Source organism: Vespula vulgaris, chromosome 17, assembly GCF_905475345.1.
Source record: "Vespula vulgaris chromosome 17, iyVesVulg1.1, whole genome shotgun sequence".
NCBI classification, from domain to species: domain Eukaryota; kingdom Metazoa; phylum Arthropoda; class Insecta; order Hymenoptera; family Vespidae; genus Vespula; species Vespula vulgaris.
Window position 1 is genome coordinate 318,073 of NC_066602.1, and position 27,128 is coordinate 345,200.

General features: G+C 32.3%; 3 long non-coding RNA genes across 9 annotated transcripts in view; 2 read left to right on the top strand and 1 right to left on the bottom strand.

Annotated features, from left to right (window-relative positions):
- LOC127070089 (uncharacterized) overlaps positions 1-27,128 on the top strand; it is a 51,915-nt gene that overhangs the window by 8,932 nt on the left and 15,855 nt on the right. Inside the window, exon 6 of one of the 3 annotated variants that reach the window (XR_007783999.1) lies at positions 5,544-5,817. The exons of the other annotated variants lie outside the window; for them this stretch is intronic. This is a non-coding gene — a long non-coding RNA (uncharacterized LOC127070089). Of the gene's footprint in view, positions 1-5,543; positions 5,818-27,128 lie in introns of those variants that run through there. 3 annotated transcript variants of the gene reach the window in all.
- LOC127070147 (uncharacterized) overlaps positions 1-27,128 on the bottom strand; it is a 43,953-nt gene that overhangs the window by 6,055 nt on the left and 10,770 nt on the right. For 3 of the 5 annotated variants that reach the window (XR_007784236.1, XR_007784233.1, XR_007784237.1), the window contains 4 exons: positions 11,007-11,328; positions 10,824-10,916; positions 10,458-10,638; positions 6,932-10,378 (listed from right to left, as the gene is read on the bottom strand). This is a non-coding gene — a long non-coding RNA (uncharacterized LOC127070147). Of the gene's footprint in view, positions 1-5,488; positions 6,201-6,931; positions 10,379-10,457; positions 10,639-10,823; positions 10,917-11,006; positions 11,329-27,128 lie in introns of those variants that run through there. The other 2 variants (XR_007784235.1, XR_007784234.1) reach the window with 2 other exon arrangements.
- On the top strand, positions 14,537-21,745 carry LOC127070155 (uncharacterized). Its single transcript, XR_007784251.1, has 8 exons — positions 14,537-14,893; positions 15,384-15,533; positions 16,071-16,127; positions 16,235-16,391; positions 19,589-19,847; positions 20,089-20,299; positions 20,408-20,596; positions 20,669-21,745. It is a non-coding gene; the product is annotated as an uncharacterized LOC127070155 (long non-coding RNA).

Here is a 27,128-nt window from a genome sequence, read left to right on the forward strand (position 1 = left end):
TATAACTTATACTTTGAACCATGTCGGTCGATTAGTCGAACAACGATAAATAAAAAATTGGTCGAGATTGGTCGAGATTGGTCGAGAAATTCATTTCCTCCCAACACATATCCTTTCCCGCCTATTCAACTATTTGGCGCGTAACAGGAAATTTTAATTGACCTGCTGAGAGGGTGCTGAAATGAAATACGTAAAAGAGAAAAAGATGATATAACAAACAATGAAAATGGCGAAAGATTTTTTGTGAATCCATATTCCTTATCATTGCGTAATACAGGAAAAGAAATAATAGTTGCAAGAGATGAAAATAAGGGAAAAATTAATTTTTACTTATAGTCATTTTTAGGTATAAAAATAAGAAACAAATTTATTGTTAATAGCCAACATTCTTTAGTTAATTTCAGATTATAAATTGTAAAGAAAAGCAGAAAAAAAATGAAAAGGGAAAAGTAACATGTCGAACTAAAAGATATTTGTTCATTAATAAAAGAGAAGTTCAATTCCCCTTAATTAATTTCATTTAATTTCATTTTTTCCCTCCATGAAAGCAATTAATGTGCGTAAAACGTAATAACCATTTGTGCCCAGAGTCCTTTCTGTCGTTAGCACTTAACAAATCGATGGCACTTTATCGCGCAAACGTGATCCTACGATTCACATCCCATTACATATAATAATTTTAAAATCACATAGTGTATTATAAAGATGCTTGGTTTATATGAATTCGTAGATATTGAAGAACATATTTCGTTATAAAAAGACAAAAATTGTATTCCTTATTACTTTCTACGAAATCAATGATTAGTTTTCAAGGAATTCTTTTACAACATTTTCATCTTTTTCAACAATGAGCTCTTCGTTTTCTTGCTAGATGATATAACAATCACTTCTGTCCATTTCTCCCGGATTAATATTTATTCTTTCTAACGTATCTATATAAATGTCTTTCTGGAATTCCTTATTATTTTCTGGAAATCTGGAATCCCTTATAATTTCACTATATATACAAGTTCTTACTACTCCTTAAGCGGATTAGAGAAGAGCTCAGACTGTCGTGAAATCACTTCTCATCTTCTCTTTCGTAAATTCTATTGATATTCTTTTCAAATAACTTAGTAATTGGACGATTTTTTGATTTGTTCTATTGTGCCGTTTATAATATGTATTTCTCAAAAAATTGCGGTGGAAACAGTGGTTCCTCCATAATCATTAAATAACTCCGTGGTCCTCACATAGAAAAAATACGTAAAAGGAAAGAAGGTAATATTACAAAAAAAAAAAAAAAATAAATAAATAAATAGGAGAAAAGATTTATTCTGAAGTCATATATTTTATTACTACTGCGTGATAAAGAAAAGGAGTCTTTGTTAACTTAAGCAATAGGTATTTGTTTACAAGGATGAAAGGTAATATAAGATACATATGTTATCAAGGAATGCCGAAGTAGAAATACCTTCCGACGAAAAAAAAAAATTTTTTCGTCGGAAGTTATATCTACTTCCTTGATCTTTGAAAACATTTTCTCTAAATATTACATTCCTTTCTTGTAAACAAATGCATATTGCTCAAGTTATCGAAGAATTCATTTTCGTTATTACACAATGATAAAGAACGTATTCGGAGAAAATCTTTCATCACATTTATGGTTTCCTAATATTACCTTCTTCTCTTTCCCGTATTTCCGCTCGAAGAAAACCACTCAGATACTTAATTAAGAAATGGTCAAATTACCAAGTTATACGAAAAGTATATCAATCGGTATTAAGAAAAAGAAGTACATTCACAACGGTCTGAGAGCTTCTCTGAACCACTTAAAGAGAGTGATAAGGACTTGTCTGCAATGATACGCGAGTACGCCCCGTACGAGGTAGTGATACTTGATGGAGTAAACAAGCAATCATAAAACTGAGGAGATATTTTCGAAGCTAAACTCGCTCAGTATTGAAACTTCTAATAAAATAGATAGTACCCTAGACGAATAAGCCAGAAAATCAGAAACGTAATATTCTTTTGGTATATATCGTTTCGCGATTTCGTAATATACAATTTGAGATTACCAACCCGTTTATTTACTTCTTCTTCTTCATTAAGAGAATGGCAAAATATCCAAACACGAGTGAGTTTCGTGCCATAAGTAGTACTGAAGAGGAATTCCATATAGACATTTATACAGATACGTTAGAAAAAATAAATATTATACGGGAAGGAAAAGACAGGAGTGATAGTCATTACATCCAACAAAAAAACGGCAAGATCTCATACATAATGCGAGGGATCGTAATGTGGAAAGAGAATTGATTCAGCAATTATCATAGACATCGTAGAAAATTATAAAGGACAAAATTTTAATTTTTTTGCAAAGATCCTCCATGTTTACAAATTCTCTTGCTAACGGGTATTGATCGGAATTTAACGATCTGCACGTACGCACTTCGCATCTTTCGTATTTACCGCCCAGCACCATCATATTAAACGATTTATTGTTACCTCTCCCCCACGTGCGCGCTTATATGCGCGCTTACGTACGCGAGATCAAGTGGTTGGGAATGAGCGAGCCTGCCTGGGTACATCTCTATTGTATTGAAGACGAGAAAGGTATGTATTCATTTGTCTTTCCCTTATCAAACCAATGACAGAATCAGACAACAGATGAGACGATTGTATAACTCAATTATCTATTTCAATGCATCATTTAATCACTCGGCTACATCTTTTCATAGCTATGGACGCGACACTGATTTAATTACTCCGCTCGAACGAGTACATTTCCCTTGAAATGAGCTCCAGATTGAAGAAGTGAAAACAATGATCTAATAATCCCTCCAGTTATCTAATATTTCGTATATTATATTCCAAACTAATCAATTCCTAGGAAAAAATTTTATTTTTTAATTTTTATTTGAGAATTGTCTGTTTCTATTACGTATAACCAAGCACAGCGAGGACTTTATTATATTTCTTGTAAGATACTATTTGTAGTTTCCGAATGTACTATCCCTAAGATTTTTTTTCTGTATAAGCGTATATTGAATGTAACAGTATCATAATATTTCCCCCAACATAGGAGAGATCTATTATATTTCCTTCTAGCCATCGTTATTAGATCAACTTATCAACATCGCACAAGGCATAAGTTATAAATATGGTAGTAGATCCTTCATGAGATTGATTACCATTTCGTTTAAATACAATATTCTGAATTCTACTTTCCTGTTAATGTTGACGTTCTCTTCGCAAAAAAGGAATAAATATGAATATATAAATATCAACAAAAATTTTCCTCGGAATGAAGGTAATCACAATTCGACTTTTACAAAATGTAACGATTGAAAAGATATGAGTATAGAGAATGAAAAACAGGGAAATCAAAGGAGAAAAAGAGATCAAAAGGAGAAAAGCCAGTTAAAGGCGAAAAGAAATTTCCCCTTTACGATAATATTGATCCAAAGTTATTGTTAACATTGTGAAAAGATAATCGGGGATGCCACCCTCGTGAATAAATGTAAAAAAGGGAGTGGACGGATATAGCGCATGCTCGAGTTACTATATGAGGAGTAACGAGCAATCCGCGGAAATCGAATGAAACGTTCATTTCGTTTCGAGTCGTCCTAGAAGCACGTTCTTATGGGCTTTAAAAGATGGATGGTCCGGAGTAATATAAAAGCGCCTCTTCAGTCGCGATAATGGAAATCATCTGTAACATTTTAAGCAACACGCTCTCGGTTAGTAAAATCTTATTTGAATTTTATATATTTACAGTTTAATATTAACGCATTCTCCTGTATTTTATACAATTTTTTGTTCAATTCTACTGTTTTATATATAGTATATTTTCTAATATATCATAGAATGTTGTATAGCTCTTTATTATTATTTTACACTGTATATTACATCGCGCAATTTGTCTCGGATATATTATTGTATAATATTAAACAGAGAAAATAGTATAATTGGGGTTATTTGTCCGAAAATTTAGTGAAATATTTAGTTAATATGAATATCCCTTGGAATGGTTATATTTGACAATCTCCTTTTTGAATTAACGGCTTGTTACAGAACTGTTTTTTGATGAATGAATCGTAATGCATTATTAAGAACTAATTGTTTTCTTACAGATAGCCCTGCAGATCGTAATTATTAACGGAGGGAGATAGAACTATTTTCACTGTGCATGGTAAGTTCATTACATTCAGTTTAAAATCAGCTGATATTTTTTCTTTTCTTTACTATGCAAAAACAGGTAGAAATGATATAAAGTGTTAAACTGATAGTTCCATCTATTTCCAGTATATAGTTTTCCATGCAGTGTTACCACACACTTTGCGAAAAGTTGATATTCCTTATATACACCTCAAGAAGAGTGGACCGCATAATTCAAGGACCAATTAAAGAGGACTATCAATGGCTACCACGAGCATTTATTCCTGGAATTTTGCTGTAGGTAATTCTTTATTTTCTTGATTAGCAGCGTGTAATAATTATAATAATAAATTTTGAAAAAATTCTGCTTTAAATTTCCAATTTGATCGTATTATATTCTTATTGCTTTGGAGACAATGACCCTACAGATTGGCTTCCCATATCATGTTGCATAAACTAAAGATCTGTAACACTGCTGATCCTAATGATGCATACGTCGATATATTATTAAGGATACTTAGTAAAATGTTTGCAATAATATAAACACACCTAGGAAGGTTAACTCAAACAGTCTCCTTTTTTATCACTTTATTTTTTTTTTACAATTACCTCAAATAATATTTTTTCTTATACACACGTACGTGAACGTAATTATCTTCATTTTTTTTCAGGCGACAGCGACAGAGCTTCAATGTTTACTCGTCGGAGTAGAAAGAATGACTGATCCTGAAACTGTCCAAATCAATCATTTTACGACTTTACAGAGAGCGACCGATCGCCATTTCAAAATTCAAGTCTATCGGAAAATAAATTAAAAATATTTGTTGCTTAGTAGGTGTCCCGTGGGGCGTTTAACGAAATGTTACTAAAACAGTGGTTTATTTAACTTCTCGTCCATCTATTTTGTTCAAATGGATTTAAAATTATCGAAAGTATTAAGTTTGAAGTTTTCACCTGTGGAAAGTGAAGACAACCTTCAAATTCATTCAAAGGTTCGTTTTTATTGACATTATACGTAGCGACGCAACTCAGATGGAACCACTCTGAGATTAAAATTAGAAACTGTTAAAAATTTAGGTTAAAATTATTTCATGTTCCTTGCGCGTTACGATCTTCGTAATGTTTAAACGTGTTTGTATTTGTGTGTGCGTGAGTATATACATACATATAACACACACACACACACACACACACACACACACACACATATGTATGTATGTATGTAGAGAATCTATCTGCCGTCTGAAAAGTATAATGAATATTTCATTCATGCACATAGCAAATATAAGGCAAAATTTTATATAATTTTTTCGCTAAGCTTACTTCAAACAATATGTAATGAACTTACAAATTTCTAAGTGAAAATTGTTTCATCCTGCTCTATTAATAATTACGTCTTACAGGACTGGCTGTATAAAAACAAAAATGATCCCGCTGGACAATCAATTGACACTGATAAGTGAAGATAAGAAAAATTAATATACGCTTTATCTTATCGAAAGTGTTGTTTAAAATGATATAGACGATATACTCCATTATCGTGCCTGGGGGGGGGTGCTTCTATAGGGGTTCCATCTTCTGGAGTCCACTGGAATCTGCATGGATGACTAAGAGACTCAGAATCAACAGCTTGTATTCCTTTTTAAAGAATACAATAAATTCAATGGTCACATAAAATTTTTTTACCATTTATTTTGGCCCCCACTATTTTGCAGATATTAACGAGATGTTATGTCTTCCGCGGTAATCTCATCACAATGTTCCCAATAATCATGGATAAATACTATCTCAAAGGGGAAGTTTCGTTTTAGTTTTAACCTTTTTTTTTCCATTCGATTCCGCTTATCGGTCATTCTCTATACCTCATTTCTCCCTCTTGATTATTTTACTTTGTTAGCATCGAGTTTGGTTTATCCACTTTTCAAGGAGGATCTTATGTTTGGTACATATTTATTCATATTTATATAATTTTTGTGAAGAGAACGTCGACATTATCAAGAAAAGAAGACTTCCAAAATTATATTCAAAAGAAAAGATTATCTCAAGGAAGGGCTATCTTCCTGCAACATTTATAATTTTTACTTTGAGCGCTGTCGACCGTTTAATCGAAGGACGATAGTAGGAAAACAATATAATAAATCTATACTATTTTGGGGGAAGTATTACGTAAATGTTTATTATATGTATGCTGATGGATATATTTAATCATTCGAGTAAATATTAGAAAATGCTAAATAAATTTGTCATATTATATTACTAGAAATATTATGAAATCGTTTCTATACTCGGTTATACGTAATGAGAAATAAACGAATCGAGAAAGATAATATTTTCCTAGGAACTAATTAACTTGGAGCGTAATAAAAGAAATATTAGATTACTCGAAATATAATTGAAACATTCCTTGAAATTTTCCAGTAGGAAATAAATTTTTAGAAAAAAGTACTCATTCGTACGAAAGAACATAATTAGTCGTAGTACATCGACCTGCAAATTCAATAATGCAGCTAAATAGGTGATAATCGTATTGTCGAATGGTTTCCATGATTCGACGAGAGGAAAACAAATGAAAAAACACCTTTCTTCTTGTCAAAATAAGGGAGGAGATATACGCTCGCAGAACCGCGCACGTATTCCCGTTCACATAGTAGCGCTCATGAGCTCACACAAAAGCAGACCTGCATGGTGAGAGACAATAACAAATCTTTTAATCCGAGTGTAATACGCACATACATTTTCAGTAAGACCCAATCAAAACTTACTAACAAGAGAATTGGCTTTACACAGCAAATTAATTCGTTCAAATTTCGATATTATTGAAAAACGTACATTAAATATTATAAATATTCTTTCAATACATATCACGACTATTAGGATTAAAAATTTGAAACGTTGAACTCAAAATTTCTTATATTTATAATTAGATGGAATAACTACTCAATTTAAATGGATAAATAACAAGGACACTATGAAGTAAACATGGAATTATCATTTCTCGTATAATTTAAAAGTAATCTCGGCCTAACATTATTATCTCGAAAAGCAGTGAATCTTTATATCGTTCTCGTAGGATTAATCATGTTAGAAGATAAACTTTCCTCAGTTCCATCTCAATTCCACTTTGATTCATGTTCCATCTGCAAGGTCGGACAACCCTTCAATGGCCTATTTGATTCGAATCGATTATACCCTCTAGCTAAAACTCCCCATCTATGAGTTCTTTCAAAAAGGCATATTCCGTCTAGTCATACCGGTATTCGAACGAATGATAATGGGTCGAATTAAAAGAGATTGGTCGAGAAATTCATTTCCTCCCAACCTCGGCCTTTTCAGACTTTTCGACCGCTTAACAGACAATTTTAATTGACCTGCGTAAAATGCATTCAAATGAAATACGTAAAAGAGATGATATAACGAAAAAAAAAAAATGAATATGGGGAAAGATTTTCTGTGAATCCGCATTTCTTATTATTGCGTAATAAAGAAAAAGAAATGATAGTATCAAAAAATACAAAAATGGAGAATTTAATTCTTATTGATAGTCATTTTTATGCATACAAACAAGAAAAAACTTAATTGTCAATCGTCATCATTCTTTAGTTCATTTCAAATTATAAACTGTAAAGAAAAAAAGAGAAAAGTAACATTCCGAATTAAAAGATATTTGTTCAATCATAAAAGAGAAGTTCATTTCCCCTTAATTATCTTCATTTTCGACCTTTCCGTGCGTGAAAGCAATTAATGTGCGTAAAACGTAATAACCATTTGTGCCCAGAGTTCTTTCGGTCGTTAGCTCTCAACAAATCGATGGCACTTTATCGCGCAAACGTCATCCTACGATTCACATCACATTATATATCATAATTTTAAAATCATACAATGTATTATAAAGATGCTTGGTTTATATGAATTCGTATATATTGAAGAACATATTTCGTTATAAAAAGATAAAAATTGTATTCCTTATTATTTTCTACGAAATCTATGATTAGTTTTCAAGCAATTCTTTTAAAAAATTTCCATCTCTTTCATCAATGAGCTTTGACCAATCACTTCTATCCTTTTCTTCCGGATAAATATTTATTTTTTCTAACGAATCTATATAAATGTCTTTCTGGAGTTCCTCTTCACTACTTATATCTATACAACGTATTTGGAGAAAATCTTTCGTCACATTTATGGTTTCCTAATATTACCTTCTTTTCTTTCCCGTATTTCCGCTCCAAGAAAACCACTCAGATACTTAATTAAGAAATGCTCAAATTACTAAGTTATATGAAAAGAATATCAATCGGTTTTACGGAAAAGAAGTACATACACAATAGTCTGGGGGCTTCACTAAACCACTTAAAGAAAGTGATAAAGAATTTTCTGCAATGGTACGCGAGTACGCCCCGTACGAGGTAGCGACATTTGATGGAGTAAACAAGTAATCATAAAACTGAGCAGATATTTTCGAAGCTAAAATCGCTTAGTATTGATACTTGTAGTGAAATAGATAGTTCCTTGGACTAATAAGCCAGAAAATCTGAAACGTAATATTCTTTTGGTATATATCGTTTCGTGATTTCGTAATATACAATTTGAGATTATCAACACGTTTATTTACTTCTTTCTTTTTCATTAAGAGAATGGCAAACTATCCAAACACGAATGAGTTTCGTGTCATAAATAATACTGAAGGGGAATTTTGGATTAAAGGGAAATATTAATACAAATATGTTAGAAAAAATAAATATTAATCGGGAAGAATACGATGAGTGTTAGTGATGACATCCAACAAAAAAAGGAAGGAATCTCATACATAATGCGAGGGATGATAATGTGGAAAGAGAATTGATTCAACATTTATCATTGAGATAAGTAGAAAGTTATAATGGAAAAAATTATGATATTTTTCCAAAAACATATGATCCCCCATGTCTACAAATTCCCGTATTACCGGGTATTGATCAGGATTTAACGATCTGCATGTACGCCTTTTCTCCTACCTATCGTCCAGCACCATCATATTAAACGAGTAATTATCTCTCCTCGTACATGTGCGCATTTACGTGCACGAGTTCAAGTGAGCGTGTCTGCGTACTTCTCCTCTCTTATTTTCAAAACAAGAAAGGTATCTTTTCATTAGTTTTTCCTCTCATCAAACCAGGCAGAGAATTCGATAATAAAATTAGTGGTATAACTGAATTATCTATTTAGCCGCATCATTTAATTACCTGATTAAGTCTCTAGTAGATCCATCTACCACGACTGATTTGATTCTTCTGCATGAACGCGTACATTTTCCTAGAAATTTACTCCCTATCGGAGAATGCAAAATAATGATCCCATTATACCTACAGTTATATAATATTTCGTATATTATGTTCCAAATCAATTTAATGCTTAGAAAATAGTCCATATCTCTGATAAGACAGGAATCGTACGCATACACCCACATTGAACCGGGCACTCAAACCCGTCCATTCGAACTGAAGAAGATACGCGCACCAGAGCACACGCCGATGGAGAGATAATAAGGAAAGGATTAAAACGGAAGTACTTGACGATAAGTACGGGAGAACGTATTAATAACAGGTAATTCGCGCTACGCACCAAATGACTTCGTCCAAATTTCAATATTTATGAAAATCGCTAATTAAATATTACGAATATTTTTTAAGTACATGTCGTGAATATTATGACAAACAATTTGAAATATAGAATTCAGCATTTCTCCTTTCTTAATAATATCGAACGGTTACCTAATTTAAATCGATGGAATAACCATGACGTGACCATGGACTTCCCATTTCCCGTATAATTTTAAAGTATTTCCCTGCTAACGTTATTACTTCCAAAAACGGTGAATCTTTTCATCGTCCCTATGTTACCTCCCTCAGTTTCATTTCAATTCCCCTTTGATCTTTGCCCCGCGTAGAACGTCCGACGGCCCCTCGACAAATCTCTCTAAGTATAATCCCATATGACTTACATTTAAAGCCGCTCACGTTTGAATCCTTTAGAAAAGGTAAATCTCTCCCATTTCCTCGTATCACCGTTTCAAGTTTTATAAAATACTGCCATATTGGTCTTTCCAAACTACGTCGGCAAAACACAAATATTTTTTCTTCTTTTCCCTTCTCCTAAGTAGTCCCAATCACAACATGCACACAAGTGCAATAGCTAACGATGTTCCTTCTTTGGTTATAATTTCCAACTACTTCTTGAACTAATTTTCTGCTTTTACGATGCACTATATAATAAAAGATGAGATTAATATAGAAAATTGGATAAGTTACTTAACGAGTTATTTATATCTGATCTCTTCGTACCTCGTTTATTAAAATTTAATATTGAAGTCGATTGCTGCTATAATAATGCTTCAGCAATAGCAACATTGTTTTCAGACACCATATAATTAGTTTCCTTCCTCACCAAATTGGGTTTCACATCATTTGCAAGATTGGTAATAAATTCGTGAGCAGCATCAGCTTCTTCCGTCGCTTTTACGATCTGACACATTAAATAACGAATGACATTTAACGCAAAATTCTATGAGAAATTATTTAAATTTTTATTCATATATTATTATTCATCTGCTCTCCTTCATCTAGCATCTTGTTTCCCATATCTAATATTCTTCATTACATTAGTTGATAGATATATGGGTTCTTAATTTATATAAACTAATACAATACCTTAAGGATAGCTGCAGTTAAAAGACCTAATGTCCCTCTCATCAATAACAATACTCCCGTAGTCGTCATAAAATCTTTATAAAAATTCAGTAACTGAAATAAAACGTATTTATGATACAGATTTTATCTCGCATATTATACTTTCTAATAAAAAATTTACATCTTATTTCCAAAATATCTTACCATTCGATAAACACAGCATTGATCGATTGACCATTTAAATATAAGATTAAAGAGGAAAATATTTTCGTTTCTTTATCTGGTTGTTGGTCGGACATTTGTATTATCCATGTAGTACATATCATCTGATGTATGGAAGAAATGGAAGTACAAAGTGAATGTGTTTCATTTCTAATGTCGAACGTTTAATTATCAAGGAGAGCTTGTTGAAATTGTCGTATCTTCTTTGAAAGTAATTACAATTCAGATAAACGTCGATTCTGCTTTTTCTGAACACTTCAAGGCTGTTGGAACTGCTTTCGCCTCTGTTTCATCTCCTGTATCTCTGGAAGAGTTTACAATTCGTAGTTTAGTTAAGAGTCATGACAGACCCTCAATTGTTCATTTAAATTGTGCAGTCATCAAAGGTAAATCGGGTTACGCCCTTTTAAGCGATATAAAATATCTTCTACGAGAAGCAACAAAATAATACTTAGGATGGCATTGATCACGAAAATCAGTTTCATTTCCGTAATATTCTATTGAAATTTGAGACTAAGTTACACACTAACGATTACCGATAAATTTACGTTATATCGATAAGGAACAAAAGACTAGTGAGAATGAAGAACTTATACCGTTTGGATTGCTTGTAAGTTTCTTTGAGACGTATGACGCGTAAACACGATTATTTTGCACATACTTGCACATTACTCGTTCAAAAATTTTTGAAAGCATGACCTTCGCATGCGAGACTCTTCCTCAAATCGTCAGGTCCGAAGACACAGCTAATTTTCGAGACGTGGCTCGGTGGAAGGGGTTATTACATTCTAAGCCAATCAATCAATACCACGTATTACAGGATAGAAAGAGCGGAAATGTCATGGGTCGCGAGGAAGTAAATTTCCGACTTGTTTTCAAATAACTGGACAAATTATTTTCCTTTTTTTGTATTCGTTCTTTTCTGTCTCTTTCATTCATTGTTTTTCTACAATATACAATTAGAAATTAACTAAAAAATATACATCATGCTCGAATCAAGTATTAATTTCGAGTAAGAAAAATTCCAAGAGAATTTATTTTACAATATTATCTTTTATTCTCTTTCTTTATTTCAGCTAAATCTTTCTTTATTACACAGTGCCAAAGAATATGGATTCAGAGATAATAATTAGTTATATTTATTTTTCAGTTCACGAAATACATTTGAATGCCCTTTACGCATTCATCGAAACATCCTATGTCGCGGTCGAAATAACCGAAAAGGAAACGATTGGGGGAAACGGATTTGTCCACCAATCCCTTTTAATTCGAGTTACTTTTGCTTTTTTCTGTTAACTACCATATGTAATAATCCAGATTGCATAACAGCATATTGTGATAAACGCTTTTGCTTCGATTAATTCATCGCGCCCTTATTAATAGGTTAATCAAGAATTAATATTAAATGAAAAAGACTTAATTTTATTGTTGAAATTTTCTCATAATAAATTATTTTGTGTTCCTTAATATACACAATTTTAATTTCCATCTATCAAACGACGATTAAAAATGTTATATATGCAAACAATATTTTTTCCCCTTTTCATTTTATCATAAAAAAATGGTATAATCGGCGAAGTGATCTGCATGTGAAGTATCTAATCGTTCTTTGAAATTTTCAGTATTTTGTTACAGTTCATCGTCAGGGCCGCGATTCATTATGTTAAAGCGAGAATTTTCGTAAAAGGATATAGGTGATTGCGTTCGGAAAAGTTCGTCGAAGAGACATCCGACGGTGCACGCGAATCGTGGATCAAAGTGGAATTTTTGCTCTAATGAAGGAACGTTCCTTCGTATATAAGAAGATTACTTCGCGGAATCTTTATAGATTCCATCTTTTTGAACCCTCAAAAGAATTCAATGCAGCCGGGAAAGTAAGATAAAGATCAATTAAAACGTCGACTGTGTTCCTGTTTATCGAACTATGTTTATTTTGATAGCAATTATTTAGGAAATTATATATACCGTAACTATATTTATTTCATTGCCATGAGTGAAATTGACAACGATAAGGAAAAACTTGGGGCGATTAAGAATGATTCCGAAAAGGAACATCTGCGAATCAATCTTGAAGAAGAAGAGGAAGAAGGAGGAGATACAGGATATGAAGATGGCCAAGGTGAGTGTAAAGATTATTCGTCCACGCTCGCACACGATTTATTAGACGATAGATTTTATCTCGACGACGATGATTCCACAGATAAATTTAATTCTAGTCAAAACGATGTTCGTCTTTCGGAAATTTTCTAACACGGTGTATCCTAAGATCGAAGTTATACGGATCGTCGAGACCTATCGGAGATAATAAAATAATAAGGAAAAAACAGAAAATGATATCGAGAATAGAAACGATTATGAGAATGGAAGGTTTAATCATGAATTGCAGGATGAGCTCATAAAAGTCGAAATAAAATTAAGGTAGATTTAAATGATTAAATTTTCAAAACGGTTAAACCTGTAGGGACGATTAAAGGATTTACCGATTTGTTCCATATTTACGTCACATTGACATCGTTATTCCATCAAATTAAATTAAGTAATCATTTGCTTAAATTAAAAACTGATGATATGTTGAATCAATCTTCTAAGGTGCTTGTCATAATATTCTCTTCGTTTGCTTAAAAGAGATTAATAATATTTAATTAACGTTTTAGTGTAATATTGTAAATTCAACGATGTAATTTGCTATGTAGTCAGGATTCTCTCGTTAGTACGTTTTGATTGGGATTTGAAGAAAATCCATCTGCATATTACGATCCTCCCTACGTATCAAGTACCTTCGTTTTAATCGATTAGGTATTATTTCTCTCCATCCTTGATTGTCCTTTGGCACGCTTGGATGGAGCAGTACAGGTGGACGGGAATGAGTGGCTCGGTCCTGTGAACGTAACACGCGTATCTGATTTTGATAACATGACAGGTATTTTTTCATTTGTCTATCCCTTATCAAACGAATAACAGCATCAGACAATTGGATGATACGATTGTATAACTCAATTATCTATTTAAATGTATCCTTTAATCACTCGGCTACATCTTTTCATAGCTATGGACGCGATACTGATTTAATTATTCCGTTCGATAAGCGAGGATTATATTATATTTCTAGTAAGATAATATTTGGAGTTTCGTAATGTACTATCCCAAAGATTTTTTTTTTCTAAATACGAGTATATTGAATGTAACACTATCATAATATTTCCCCCAACACAGGAGAGATCTATTATATTTCCTTCTAGCCATCGTTATTTGATCAAACGATCAATATCGTGCACGACATAAGTTATAAATATCGTAGGAAGATTCTCCATGAGATTGATTACCATTTCGTTTAAATACGATATTTTGAATTCTACTTTTTTGTTAATGTCGACATTTTGTCCCAAAAAGTGAATAAATATGAATTAGTCAATATAAACAAAAATTTCCTCTCGGAACGAAGGTAAACACAATTCGATTTTGACACAGTGAAACGATCGAAAAGATATGAATATGGAGAATGAAGAACAGTGGTATCAAAGGAGGAAAAGGGATCAAAAGGAGGAAAGAAAGATAAAGGCGAGAAGAAATTTCCCTTTTACGGTAATATTGATCCAAAGTTATTGTCAACATTGTGAAGAGATAATCGGGGGTGCCACCGTCGTGAATATATGTGAGAGGGAGTGGGACCAAACAGCGCATGCTCGACTTACTATACGAGGGGTTACGAGCCATCCGCGGAAATAATATGAACCGTTCATTCTGTTTCGAGTCGCCCGGCAAGCACGTTCTCGTGAGCTTTGAAGATGGACGGACCGGAGTAATATAAAAGCGCCTCTCCAGTCCGAATAATGGAAACCATCTGTAGCATTTTAAGCAACACGCTATCGGTTAGTTAAATCATTTTTGTATTTTATATATTTATAGTTTAATATTAACGTATTATACTGTATTTTATATAATTTTTTGTTCAATTCTACTGTTCTATATATAGCATATTATATAATACATCATAGAAAGTTGTATAGTTTTTTATTATTATTTTACACTATATATTACATGGTGCAATTTGTCTCGGATATATTATTGTATAATATTAAACAGAGAAAATAGTATAATTGGGGTTATCTGTCCGAAAATTTAGTGAAATATTTAGATAATACGAATATCCCTTGGAATGGTTACATTTGACAGTCTCCTTTTTTAATTGACGGGTTCTTACAGAACTATCTTTCGATAAATGAATAGTAATACATTATGAAGAATAGTAGTATTATTACATTCTGCTTAAAATCAGCTCATATATTTCCTCTTTTATTTACTATTCAAAAACAGGTAAAAATTATATAAAGTTAAACTGATATTTCCGTCTATTTCCAGGATATAGTTTTCGATGCGGCGTCACCACATACTTTGCGAACAGTCGATATTCCTTATATAAACGTCAAGAAGAGTGGACCGCATAATTCAAGGAATCATTAAAGAGGAATATTAAAGGCTACCACGAGCATTTATTCCTGGCAATATCCTGTAAGTAATTTTTTATTTTCTTGATTAGCAGCGTGTAATAATTATAATAACAAATTTTGTGAAAATTCTGCTTTTAATTTCTAATTTGATCGTATTGTATTCTTATAGCTTTGGAAACAATGACCCTACAGATTGGCTTCCCATATCATGTTGCATAAATTAGACATCTGTAACACTTCTGATTCTAATGATGCATACGTCGATATATTATTAAGGATACTTAGTAAAATGTTTGCAATAATATAAAATCACCTTGGAATGTTAACACTGACCAGTCTCCTTTTTTGATTAATTAACAATTATTACAAAAGTGTATTTCATTCGATCAATAGTGATATGATATTACGGGTTAAAAGTTATCATGAATCTCACCCTCTAATATCTTTCATAGTAATAATTTGCTTAATTATGTTTATTCATAGAGAGAGATACTGCTATTTTCGCTGGTTCATTACATATTTTACAATTACCGTAGAGAAACACTTAATTAATATTTTTCATTATATACACATTCGTAATTTTCTTCATTCTTTGCAGGCGGTTGCGACAGAGCTTCGATGTTTACTCGTCGGAGTAGAAAGGATGACTGATCCGGTAACTGTCCAAATCAATCATTTTACGACTTTACAGATAGCGAACGACCGCCATTTCAAAATTTAAGTCTATCGGAAAATAAATTAAAAATAGTTGTTGCTTTGCAGGTGTCCCGTGGGGCGTTTAACGGAATGTTACTAAAACAGTGGTTTATTTAACTTCTCGTCCATCTATTTTGTTCAAATGGATTTAAAATTACCGAAAGTATTAAGTTTGAAGTTCTCCGCTGTGGAAAGTGAAGATAACCGTTAAATTCATTCAAAGGTTCGTTTTTGTTGACATTATACGTAGCGACGCAATTCAGATGCAACCACTCTGAGATTAAAATTAGAAATTGTTGAGATATTAGGTTAAAATTATTTCATGTTCCTCGCGCGTTACGATCTTCGTAATATTTAAACGAATATGTGTATACACACGCGCACACACACACACACACACATTTATATATATGTATGTAGAGAATCTATCTGCCGTCTGAAAAGTATAATGAAAACTTCTTTCATGCACATAGCAAATATAAGGAAAAATTTTATATAATTTTTTCGCCAAGCTAACTTCAAACAATATGTAATGAACTTACAAAGTTCTAAGTGAAAATTGTTTTATCCTGCTCTATTTATAATTACGTCTTACAGGACTGACTGTATAAAAACAATAATGATCCCGCTGAATAATGAATAGAGGTAATGATAATTGAAGAAAAGAAACATTAAAATAGGCCGTATCTTATCGAGAGTGTTGTTTAAAATGATATAGACGATATAGTCCATTATTGTACCTGGGGGGGTGCTTATATATCGTTCCACCTTCTGAAGTTCCTAGAACCTGCATGGATGACTACTAGAGTCAGAATCAACAGCTTGTATTACTCTTTAAAGAACACAATAAATTCAATGATCATATTAAATTTTTTTACCATTTATTTCGGCCACCACTATTTTGCAGATATTAACGAGATTTTATGTCATCCGTGGTAACCTCATCACAATGTTACCAGTAATAATGGATAGATAATTTCACAAGGGGAAATTTCTTTTTGGTTTTATCCTTCCTTTTGCCATTCGATTCCGCTTATCGGTCATTCTATATACCTCATCTCTCCCTTGTGATTATTTTACTTTGTAAGCATCGAATTTGGTTTATCTACTTTTCAATGAGGACCGTATGTTTGAGGTACATATTTATTCATATTTATATAATTATCGTGAAGAGAATGTCGACATTATCAAGAAAAGGAGTCTTCCAAAATTATATTTAAAAAAAAAAGATTATCTCAAGGAGTAGCTATCTTTCCACAACATTTATAACTTTTACTTTGAACGAAGTCGAGCGTTTGATCGAACAACGATAGTAAGAAAACAATATAATAGATCTATACTATATTGGGGGAAGTATTATGTAAATGTTTATTATATGTACGCTTATGGAGATATTTAATCATTCGAGTAAATATTAGAAAAATGCCAAGTAAATTTGTCATATTATATTACTAGAAGTATAATGAAGTCGTTTCTATACTCGGTTATACGGTTACACGAACCGAGAAAGATAATATTTCCCGAGGAAGTAAATAGTTTGAAGCGTAGTATAGGAAATATTTTATTATTCGAAATATAAATGGATTATACTTCAAAATTTCCAGTCGGGAATAAATTTTTAGGAGAACGTACTCGTTCGTATGAAAGAACTAAATTAGTCGTGATACATCGATTTGCACATTCAGTAAGGCAGCTAATAGGTAATATAAATACCTTACTAACCGTATTGTCGAATTGTCTGCTTGGTTTTATGAGAGGAAAACAAATGAAAAAATACCTTTCTTCTTGTCAAAATAAGGAAGGAGATGTACACGTGCACGCCTACAGAACCGCACACGTAATCCCGCCCACATGAACTAGCGCGCATGAGCGAACTCAAGAGCATTGCTACATGGAGGGGGGTAATAAAAAATCGATTACCATGAAGGTACTTGACGAAACGTTTGGAAGAACGCAATGTGTACATGCTTTTTCATTAAATCCCAATCGAAATGTATTTGCGCTAGGCAGTAAATTAATTCGTCCATATACCTACATTTCTGAAAAATGTTCTTTATATGTTATTTTTAAGTACATGACGTGAATATTCCGACAAACAATTTAGAAACATTCAACCAAACGCTTCGTCTCTTTTTAATTATGTTGATTAATTATTTAAATTGACGATATAACGATGACACGGTGAGGTAAACTTACTCTGAATATTTATCGCATAATTTAAAAGTGTTCCCGGGCTACACCATTATCCCGAAAAATGGTGAATCTTTTGATCGTACATGGAGATTTAATCATTTTCAATGTTAAACCAGTACCAATGTTAGCCTGAGTACCATTTTAATTCCACTTCAATCCAGATTCCCTTTGCAACGGCGAACAGCCGTTCGATAAATCTCTCCCACCACACTCGCTTATATCTAGTAGCTAAGGCCACTTATCTTTGGAAACTTTCAATAACATATATTCCGTCTCGTCGTACCAACATTCGAATGATTATTTGTAAAACAATGCCATATTAATCTTGCAAGGTTCGTCGTCACCTGCACTATAAACATTTGGGCTTTTTCTTCCTCTTATTCCTGGTCAATCTCGATTACATAATGAAGGCGGAATAAAACACAATATTACGGATCACGTAAAGAAAGGGATTATGTTTGAAAGGGAAACGCGTTCCTTCCAAACCCAGTGCGTTGATTGAGAGTATCGTCAAGAAGCATTAAAAGTGTTTTGGAAATCGTTGATAATTTTAGATAGTAGAATTCCGCCGATCGATACTATGTAATTGAGTGTCCGCGCATAAGATATATAGATACATTTTTCTTTTCTTCTTTTCTCTAAATTCGAGTTATAATAATATAATATTAAGCGTCATATCACGTCACCTCTGGAGAATTGTAACAAAAGACTAAAAATGTTCAAGCACAACGTTTTAGATCATAACACCCGACAACTTCGAAAGTCATTTGCTTGATATTCCACGATAGATGAAGAATATTTTTTTGACGAAGGCTTCTTGACGAAACTATTTTCATACAAATGTATTTGTTCATGTAAGGTACTGTATATAAGGATCATAATGAAAAAACAGATACTTCTCAACCTGATCATTACACATACGATATTATTATTTTGACCAAAAAAAATATGTATATTAACGCCCGGAAGAAATTTTTATTGTGAGAGAATATCGATAAAAGTATGTCGTTTCATGGAATGTGAATCTTTGGTAGAGAAGAATCAATAAAACTAAAGCAGAAGCGCTTGTTACAATATTCTGTTATGCAATGTGGATTATTTCATATGGTAGTTAATAGAGATCAATAGAGAAATGCATTTCCTCTCAGTTTATGACCTTTTCTCTTCTTTCGAACATATAATAGGAAATATTGATTATTCTATTTGAAACGTAATAACCCTTTGCAGAGGGCCTACTCTTTGACGCCATGATAAGCAACCATAGCAACGAGCGGGGGATGAATATCGTCTGGCTGAGGACGGCGAAAAAGCTTTACGTCATTCCTTCGGTGGGTGTCGAACTAGCAATACGTGAGCAAGTGACGTACAATAAATATTCCCAATGTCTATAAATCATACGTTCCTAAGGGTAGTTTAACAAGCGGTTCAGGCGGTGGAAACAATTTCTTCGTTCTCACTAGTCTTCTGTTTATGTTATCAATATAAGGTAAATTTATCAGTAGTCATTAATATGTGACTTATTATAAAATTTCAATTATATTTTATCGAAATGAAACTGATTTTCCTGATCAATACCATCATAGTTATAATTTGTTGCTTTCGGAAAAGATACTTTATATCACTTAAAGGCGCGTAAATAGATTTATCTTTGTTACCTACACAATTAGATGAACAATTGAATGTCTATCATGAGTCTTTACTAACTTAGGAATTTAAAATTATTTTAGAGGTGCAGTTGCAATAGTCTTGCAGTATTGCAAAGGAGTCCAATTGACTTACATTTGAGTTTAATTCCAAAGAAGATACACGAATTTCAACTACGCTCATCGTGGTAAAGAAATATTCGACATCCAAAGTGCAACATATTTATGTCGGTACTTCCTGTTCTTCCGACCATAAATTCTACATGGATAGTACAAAGGCTGTGTTTGCCGAAAGGTAAGATGTTTTAGAGATAAGATTTATGTTTAATTGTAAAATGTAATGAGGAATACAAAATCTCTATCATAGGTATATTTTATAATAATTTATTGAATTTTTACATAGATTTTATGAAGTAGTTCCATTAAAGTATTTCCATTTATAAGTGAATTCAATTCAAATCTTCCACGCCGTATGAAACACAAATTCGCGAGAGAAGCACCTAATTCTGCGGTGTATGCAAACAACGTGGCACCATTATTTGCGCATTACTACAGTAACCATCGATTTTAATACCGGATTTTTATAAACGAGGTATGAAAAGATCAGATATAAGTAATTTGTCACATATCGTTTCCAATTTTCTATATGAATTTCATCTTTTAGCGCATTGGACTGCGAGGTCGGAAGAGTCGTTCAAGAAGCAATCCGAAAATCTAACCAAAAAAAGGAGACTTAGCTATTCCTCTTAGATTAAGTACTCTTAAATCTTCTTATATTGATGTATTGCAACATGATGGTAATATAGAGGTAGATTTGATACTGAATAATCACTTTTTTACATGTTTGATTGATATCTTCATTTTTGGAAAATAGATTGGACTACAATTTTTATACACAAGTGTTATAATCAAGATATCCGTAAATTCGGCTCCTGTGTAATTATTATCAGTTGTAGGAATTGCTTTCGCCTTCTATTTTCTTTCGTATATATTTAAAACAAGTAAAAATTCGTAGATTAGTTAAGACTTATCAATGCTATTCGTTCATTTTAATTGTATAAAATTGTACGGAAGATAAGTCAGATGATGCCATTTAAGTGCTACAGTAACTTCTATTGCTACAACAAAATAATAATTATAATGATATGAATCAAGAGAATCAGTTTCATTGCTATAATTTAGAAATGTAACGTTGTAATAATTCTGATGCAAACGGCAACTACTAAATTTAAAGATTATTGATGGCGTAAGAGTATGACGAGTGAGAATGATGAAATTGTTTCTGCCGTTTCAATTGCTTGTAAAGGTGTTCTTTCGGATGTATGACTTATATACACATCGGGCATATTTCACGTATGGCACTCACTCGTGTATTACTAGTTCGAAAACCACCGAAGGAATGACTTTCCCCGGCGAAATTAATTAACTAATAAACCGTTGTCACGTTATAAGACCATGCTTCCTACCTTGTTCATAAAAAATTCCCCTCTCCAGTTTTCATTTCCTCTACGTAAATGAGAAATTATCTCATAAATCTTGGAATCTTGTAATGCAATCGACAATTATTCGTTTCATTCTTAATCGAAATTATCATGTAAAATTGTATTTTTTTTAATTAAAATTATATAAATAATTATGTATTTATTATAAAATTATGTATTAATTATAGTTACATAAGTTCAAATTTTTTAATTATGCTTTTAATTGTATTATTTATAATATAATTAATTATTATGAATAATTGTTGTAATAATTATTACAATAGTTATAATTATTGTAATTATCAATTGTATTTGCTATGAAATTAATCATAAATACATATACGAAATTTGTAATATTTCTTCTTTCGTAATTTCAAGTTATACTCAAAAGTAGCGTTCTAATATTATTAGATATTAATGATATTATAATTTTCTTACTATGTAATTTTTATTGTAAAATCTGTCGTAAAAAAATTTTCTCGTCGGAGGTTATAACTACTTTCATATTCCTCTAAATATTATCTTCTTTTCTTGTAAACAAGTGCATATTGCTCAAGATATCGAAGCATTAATTGTACAATAATAAAAAACTTCTATGTGGAGAAAATCTTTCGTCATATTTCTTTGTTTCCTGATATTATCTTCTTAGATAGATCCCAGAACTAATAAGTCAGAAAATCAGAAAAGTAATATTCTTTTGGTGTATATCGTTTCGTGATTTCGTAATATACAATTTAAGTCTTCCATTCAGTTTACTTACGTATTTCTTTTTCATTATGAGAGTGGCAAAATTTACAAGGACGGGTAAGTTTCGAGTCATAAGTAATACCGAAGAGGAATTCCACATAGACATTTATACGGATACGTTAGAAATAAAAAATATTAATCGCTAAGAAAACGATGGAAGTGATAGTAATGACATCCAGCAAAAAAAGAGATTTCATATGTAATGCGAGGGATTATAATGTGGGAGGAGTATTCATTCAACATTTATCATAGGCAACGTAGAAAATTATGAAGGACAAAATTTTAATTTTTTTGCATAAATATACGATCCTCCATGTCTACAAATTCATATAAACCGAATATCATTGTAACGCATTAGTTGGTTTCAAAGTTATGATTTATAATGTGATGTGAATCGTAGGACAATGTTTGCGCAATAAATTACCATCCTTATAGCTAACGTTCGAGCGGTTGCCGAGCAGACAAGGTTATTACGTTTTGCTCTCCTTAATTGCATTCACAAACAGAAAGGTCAAAGATGAAATTAAGAGGAATTAATTAAGAGGAAGGAACTTCTCTAACAAGCTCTTTTAATTCGACATCTTACCTTTCTTTCTTTTTCTTCTTCTTTTCTTTTTTTCTTTATAGTTTACAATTTGTACTTAACTAACGGATGTTGACGAGTGACAATTAACTTTTTTCTTATTTGTATGTTTAAAAATGACAATCAATACGAATTAATTTTTCCTTTTTTTTTATCTCTTGAAACTATCATTCCTTTTCCTTTATTACGCAGTAATAAAGAATATGGTCTCAGAAAAAATCTTTTGTCATCTTTGCTGTTTTTTTTTTTTTTTCGTTATATCGTCTTTTTCTCTTATTCGTATTTCGTTTTAATACGCTTCTGCGCAAGTCAATCAATATTTCCTATTACGCTGTCAAACGGGCCGTCAAGACTGCAGTGTATATCGATTGGGAATAAATGAATTTCTCGACTAATCCCTTTTAAATCGACATATTATTAGTATCCCTTTTTAACTACCATATGAAATAATTCATATTGCACGAATACATATTGAGATAAACGCTTTTGCTTCATGTTTATTGATCGCTCTCTAGAAAGGATTAATATTTAATGAAAAGCAATTAATTATATTATTGATATTCTCTCATAATAATAATATTTTGTGCATGTTAATACACACATTTCTGATTCCCTTCAGAAAAACTGCGGCAAGGAATGTTATTCGTGCAAAAAATAATTTTTTTCCAATTCCTTTATGTCTTAATAAAAATTATATGACATTTTGCCAAATTGATCAGTATGAGAAGTAACAAACTGTACTTTAACATATTCAGTTTTGTGTTACAGTTCATCGGTGGTAATGGCGCTTTAAATTACAGATCGAATTCAAAAAGAAGAAAAAAAGAAGTACATATAGACATATCTCATGCATGGAAAACATAGATTGAATCACACATTATCGGTCGAAAATATTGTACTATCTAAGTTTATCAACATCTTCCGAAACTTTTTAGTACTTCCTAGAGATACTACAAAGCAGCGTGTTAGACTCGAAGGCAAGATATTTCGTTTCGAAAAATCGTCCTTGACTTTAACTCATCCGGAAAGATCCATATCCTGCACATTATGTGACTAAAATAAAGCAGGAAGAACAAGAAAAAATTTATAGCGGTAATGGCTACGAACCTTGACGAGATTAATATGGCGCTGTTTTCGAATATTTCATTCGTATGGTAATGTGAAGAGACGGAATATCCCGTTCTCAAAGGATCGAAGTGGGTTCTAGCTAGGGGATACAGTCGACTGTGCTCAAAAAGATTTTTCGAAGAGCCGTTCGACGTTGTAAGCAGGACCTTGGTCAACGGAGAATCGAAAAGAAATGGAAGGGTTGTTTATATTGCAAAAGGATTAAAGTTGCTGCGACGATTGAAACATTGAACGTTTTTCGATATAATAGTGAAAAAAAATATTATTCGAAGTACTTTAAAATCGGAATAGTTTTAAATAATATATGAAATATTAAGGCCACGTTTAGATCACCCTATATTCAGTCAATATATATTCATAAATATTCATAATATTTAATATACGTTTTTCAGTGATATAGGAATTTAGACGAAATAATTTGCTAGGTAGAGTGAATTCCTTTGTTAACGGTTACTGATGGGAATTTCACGATCTGCACGTACGTAATTCTCTCATACTGGTAGTCAAGCACCGTCATATTAAACGAATTTTTATTACCTCTCTCCGTATACTAGCGCGCTTCCGTGCGCCAGTTCAAGTGGGCGTACATGAGTGCCCGTGTCTGCGTACCTCTGCCTACCATATTCCATTAGTTTTCCTCTCATCCAACGACGCGGACAAATCGATAATACAATTAGCAATATAATTCAATTATCTACTTAGCTATAGCATTTAATTATCTGTTTAAGTCTCGTGCAGATCGATGTACCACGACTGATTTCATTCTTCTATATAAACGAGTACATTTTTCGTGAATGATTGTGATAATTGTTCCTTGACACGTAGTAGTTGTTTCACACGATCGAATCGACGGAGGAAATATAAAAATTTTTATAAAGTGAAATAAAAGGCGATGGATATGTGCTATGCAGCTGTCTTCAACTACCGCAAATGTTTTGAATAAATTTAAATCCGGTAAAGAATAATGATGTTTTACTAGCAAGGAATAAAAAGGGTGGAAATGATATAAAGTGCTAAAGTGATATTTCCATTTATTCCCAGAATATAGTTTTCGATGCGATGTTATATATCAGATAAATACTTTTTATTTTATATCAGATAAATACTTTATCAACATGTAGACAATATATGAATAAATAAGTATATAAATGTATTAGATTCTAGTGTATAGTAAGATATATATGTGTATATATATACAGATATGAGTGTATGTATTTGTGTACATAAGTATAGAATCCGTCTGCCGTGTGAAAAGAACAATCAATTCATTCACGAACACATCAGGCGGAACACACGAGGAAAAATTATTTAACTAAGTTTTCGCTAAGTTAACTTCTAGAATTGTAACGAAGGTCTAGCGAAAATAGTTTTACAACCCTCTATTAATAATTACGTCTTACAGGACTGCATAAAAGCAATCGGCAAAATAATAAATTGAGAGACACAAAAAATTCAAGTATGTCTTATCTTATCAAGTGTATGTTGTTTAAAATGATATAGACGATATGGAATAATTATCGCGACTGATTACATGCTGGTATACTATTCTAAACCTACCTTTTCTCGATCTCTTTAAGATTTGCTTAAATGATGACTGAATAAACAAATTTTACTCCCTTCCGAAGGATACAATAAATTGAAGTATCAAATCGAATATATTCTACCACTTATTTCCCACTATTTTTCATATATTAACGAGATATTGTCATCCACGGTAATCTCCTCACAATGTTACCAATAATTTTAAATCGACACTACCGTAGATGGTAATTTTCTTTTTATTTTTATCCTTGCTCTTCCTTTTTGATTCCTTCTATCGATTATTCTCAATATGCACATCCTTTCAATCATTTTACTTTGTAAAAATCTAATTTTGTTTATCCCCTTTTGGGGGAATGATCTTTTGATTTGCTTTATGGTGCCGTTTCAACAGAGGCACTTCAGAGAGAATGTAATTCTCAGAGAAATATGTATATCTCAAAAAATTGCGGTGCAAACAGTGGTTCCTTCATAATCATTAAATAAGTCCGTGGTCCTCACGGAGAAAAAATACGTAAAAGAAAACAAGGTAATATTACGAAAAAAAAAAAATAAATAGGAGAAAAGATTTTATCTGAAGCCATATATTTTATTACTATTGCGAAATAAAGAAAAGGAAGTCTTTGTTAACTTCAGCAACAGATATTTCTTTACAAGAAGGAAAGGTAATATTGGATGCAATGTTTTCAAGGAATGCCGAAGTAGAAATACCTTCCGACGAAGAAAAAAAATTATTTCGTCGGAAGTTATATCTACTTCTAAGTTCTTTGAAAACATTTTCTCGCAATATTACCTTCCTTTCTTGTAAACAAATGCATATTGCTCGTGTTATCGAATTCATTTTCGTTATTGCACAATGAGAAAAAACGTATTCGGAGAAAATCTCTCGTCACATTTATGGATTCCTAATATTACCTTCCCCTCTTTCCCGTATTTACCCACCGAGAGAACCGCTCAGTCATTGAATCGAGGAATGGTCAAATTACCCAGTTATATGAAAAGTATATCAGTCGGTTCTACGAAAAAGAAGTACATTCACAATGGTCTGGGGTGCTTCACTAAACCACTTAAAAGGAGTGATAACGAAAGGGAGTGCAATCGTACCCGAATACGCCCCGTACGAGGTAGTGATATCGGTTGGAGTAAACAAACAATCATAAAACTCAGGAGATTTTCGATGCTGAACTCGCCTCGTATTGAAACATCTAGTGAAATAAATACTTCCCTAGACTAATAAACTAGAAAATCAGAAAAGTAATATTCTTGTGGTATACATCGTTTCGAGGTTTCGTAATATACAACTCGAGATTACCAACCCGTTTATTTACTTATTTCTTTTTCATAAAGAGAATGGCAAAATATCCAAACACGAGTGAGTTTCGTGTCATAAGTAGTACCGAAGAGGAATTCCAGATAGACATTTATACAGATACGTTAGAAAAAATAAATATTATACGGGAAGAAAACGAGAGGAGTGATAGTCATTACATCCAACAAAAAAACGGAGATATAATGCGAGGGATCATAAAGTGGAAAGAGAATTGATTCAATATTTATCATAGACGTCGTAGAATATTATAAAGAACAAAATGTTAATTTTTTTGCAAAGATATATGATCCTCCATGTTTACAAATTCTCCTGTTAA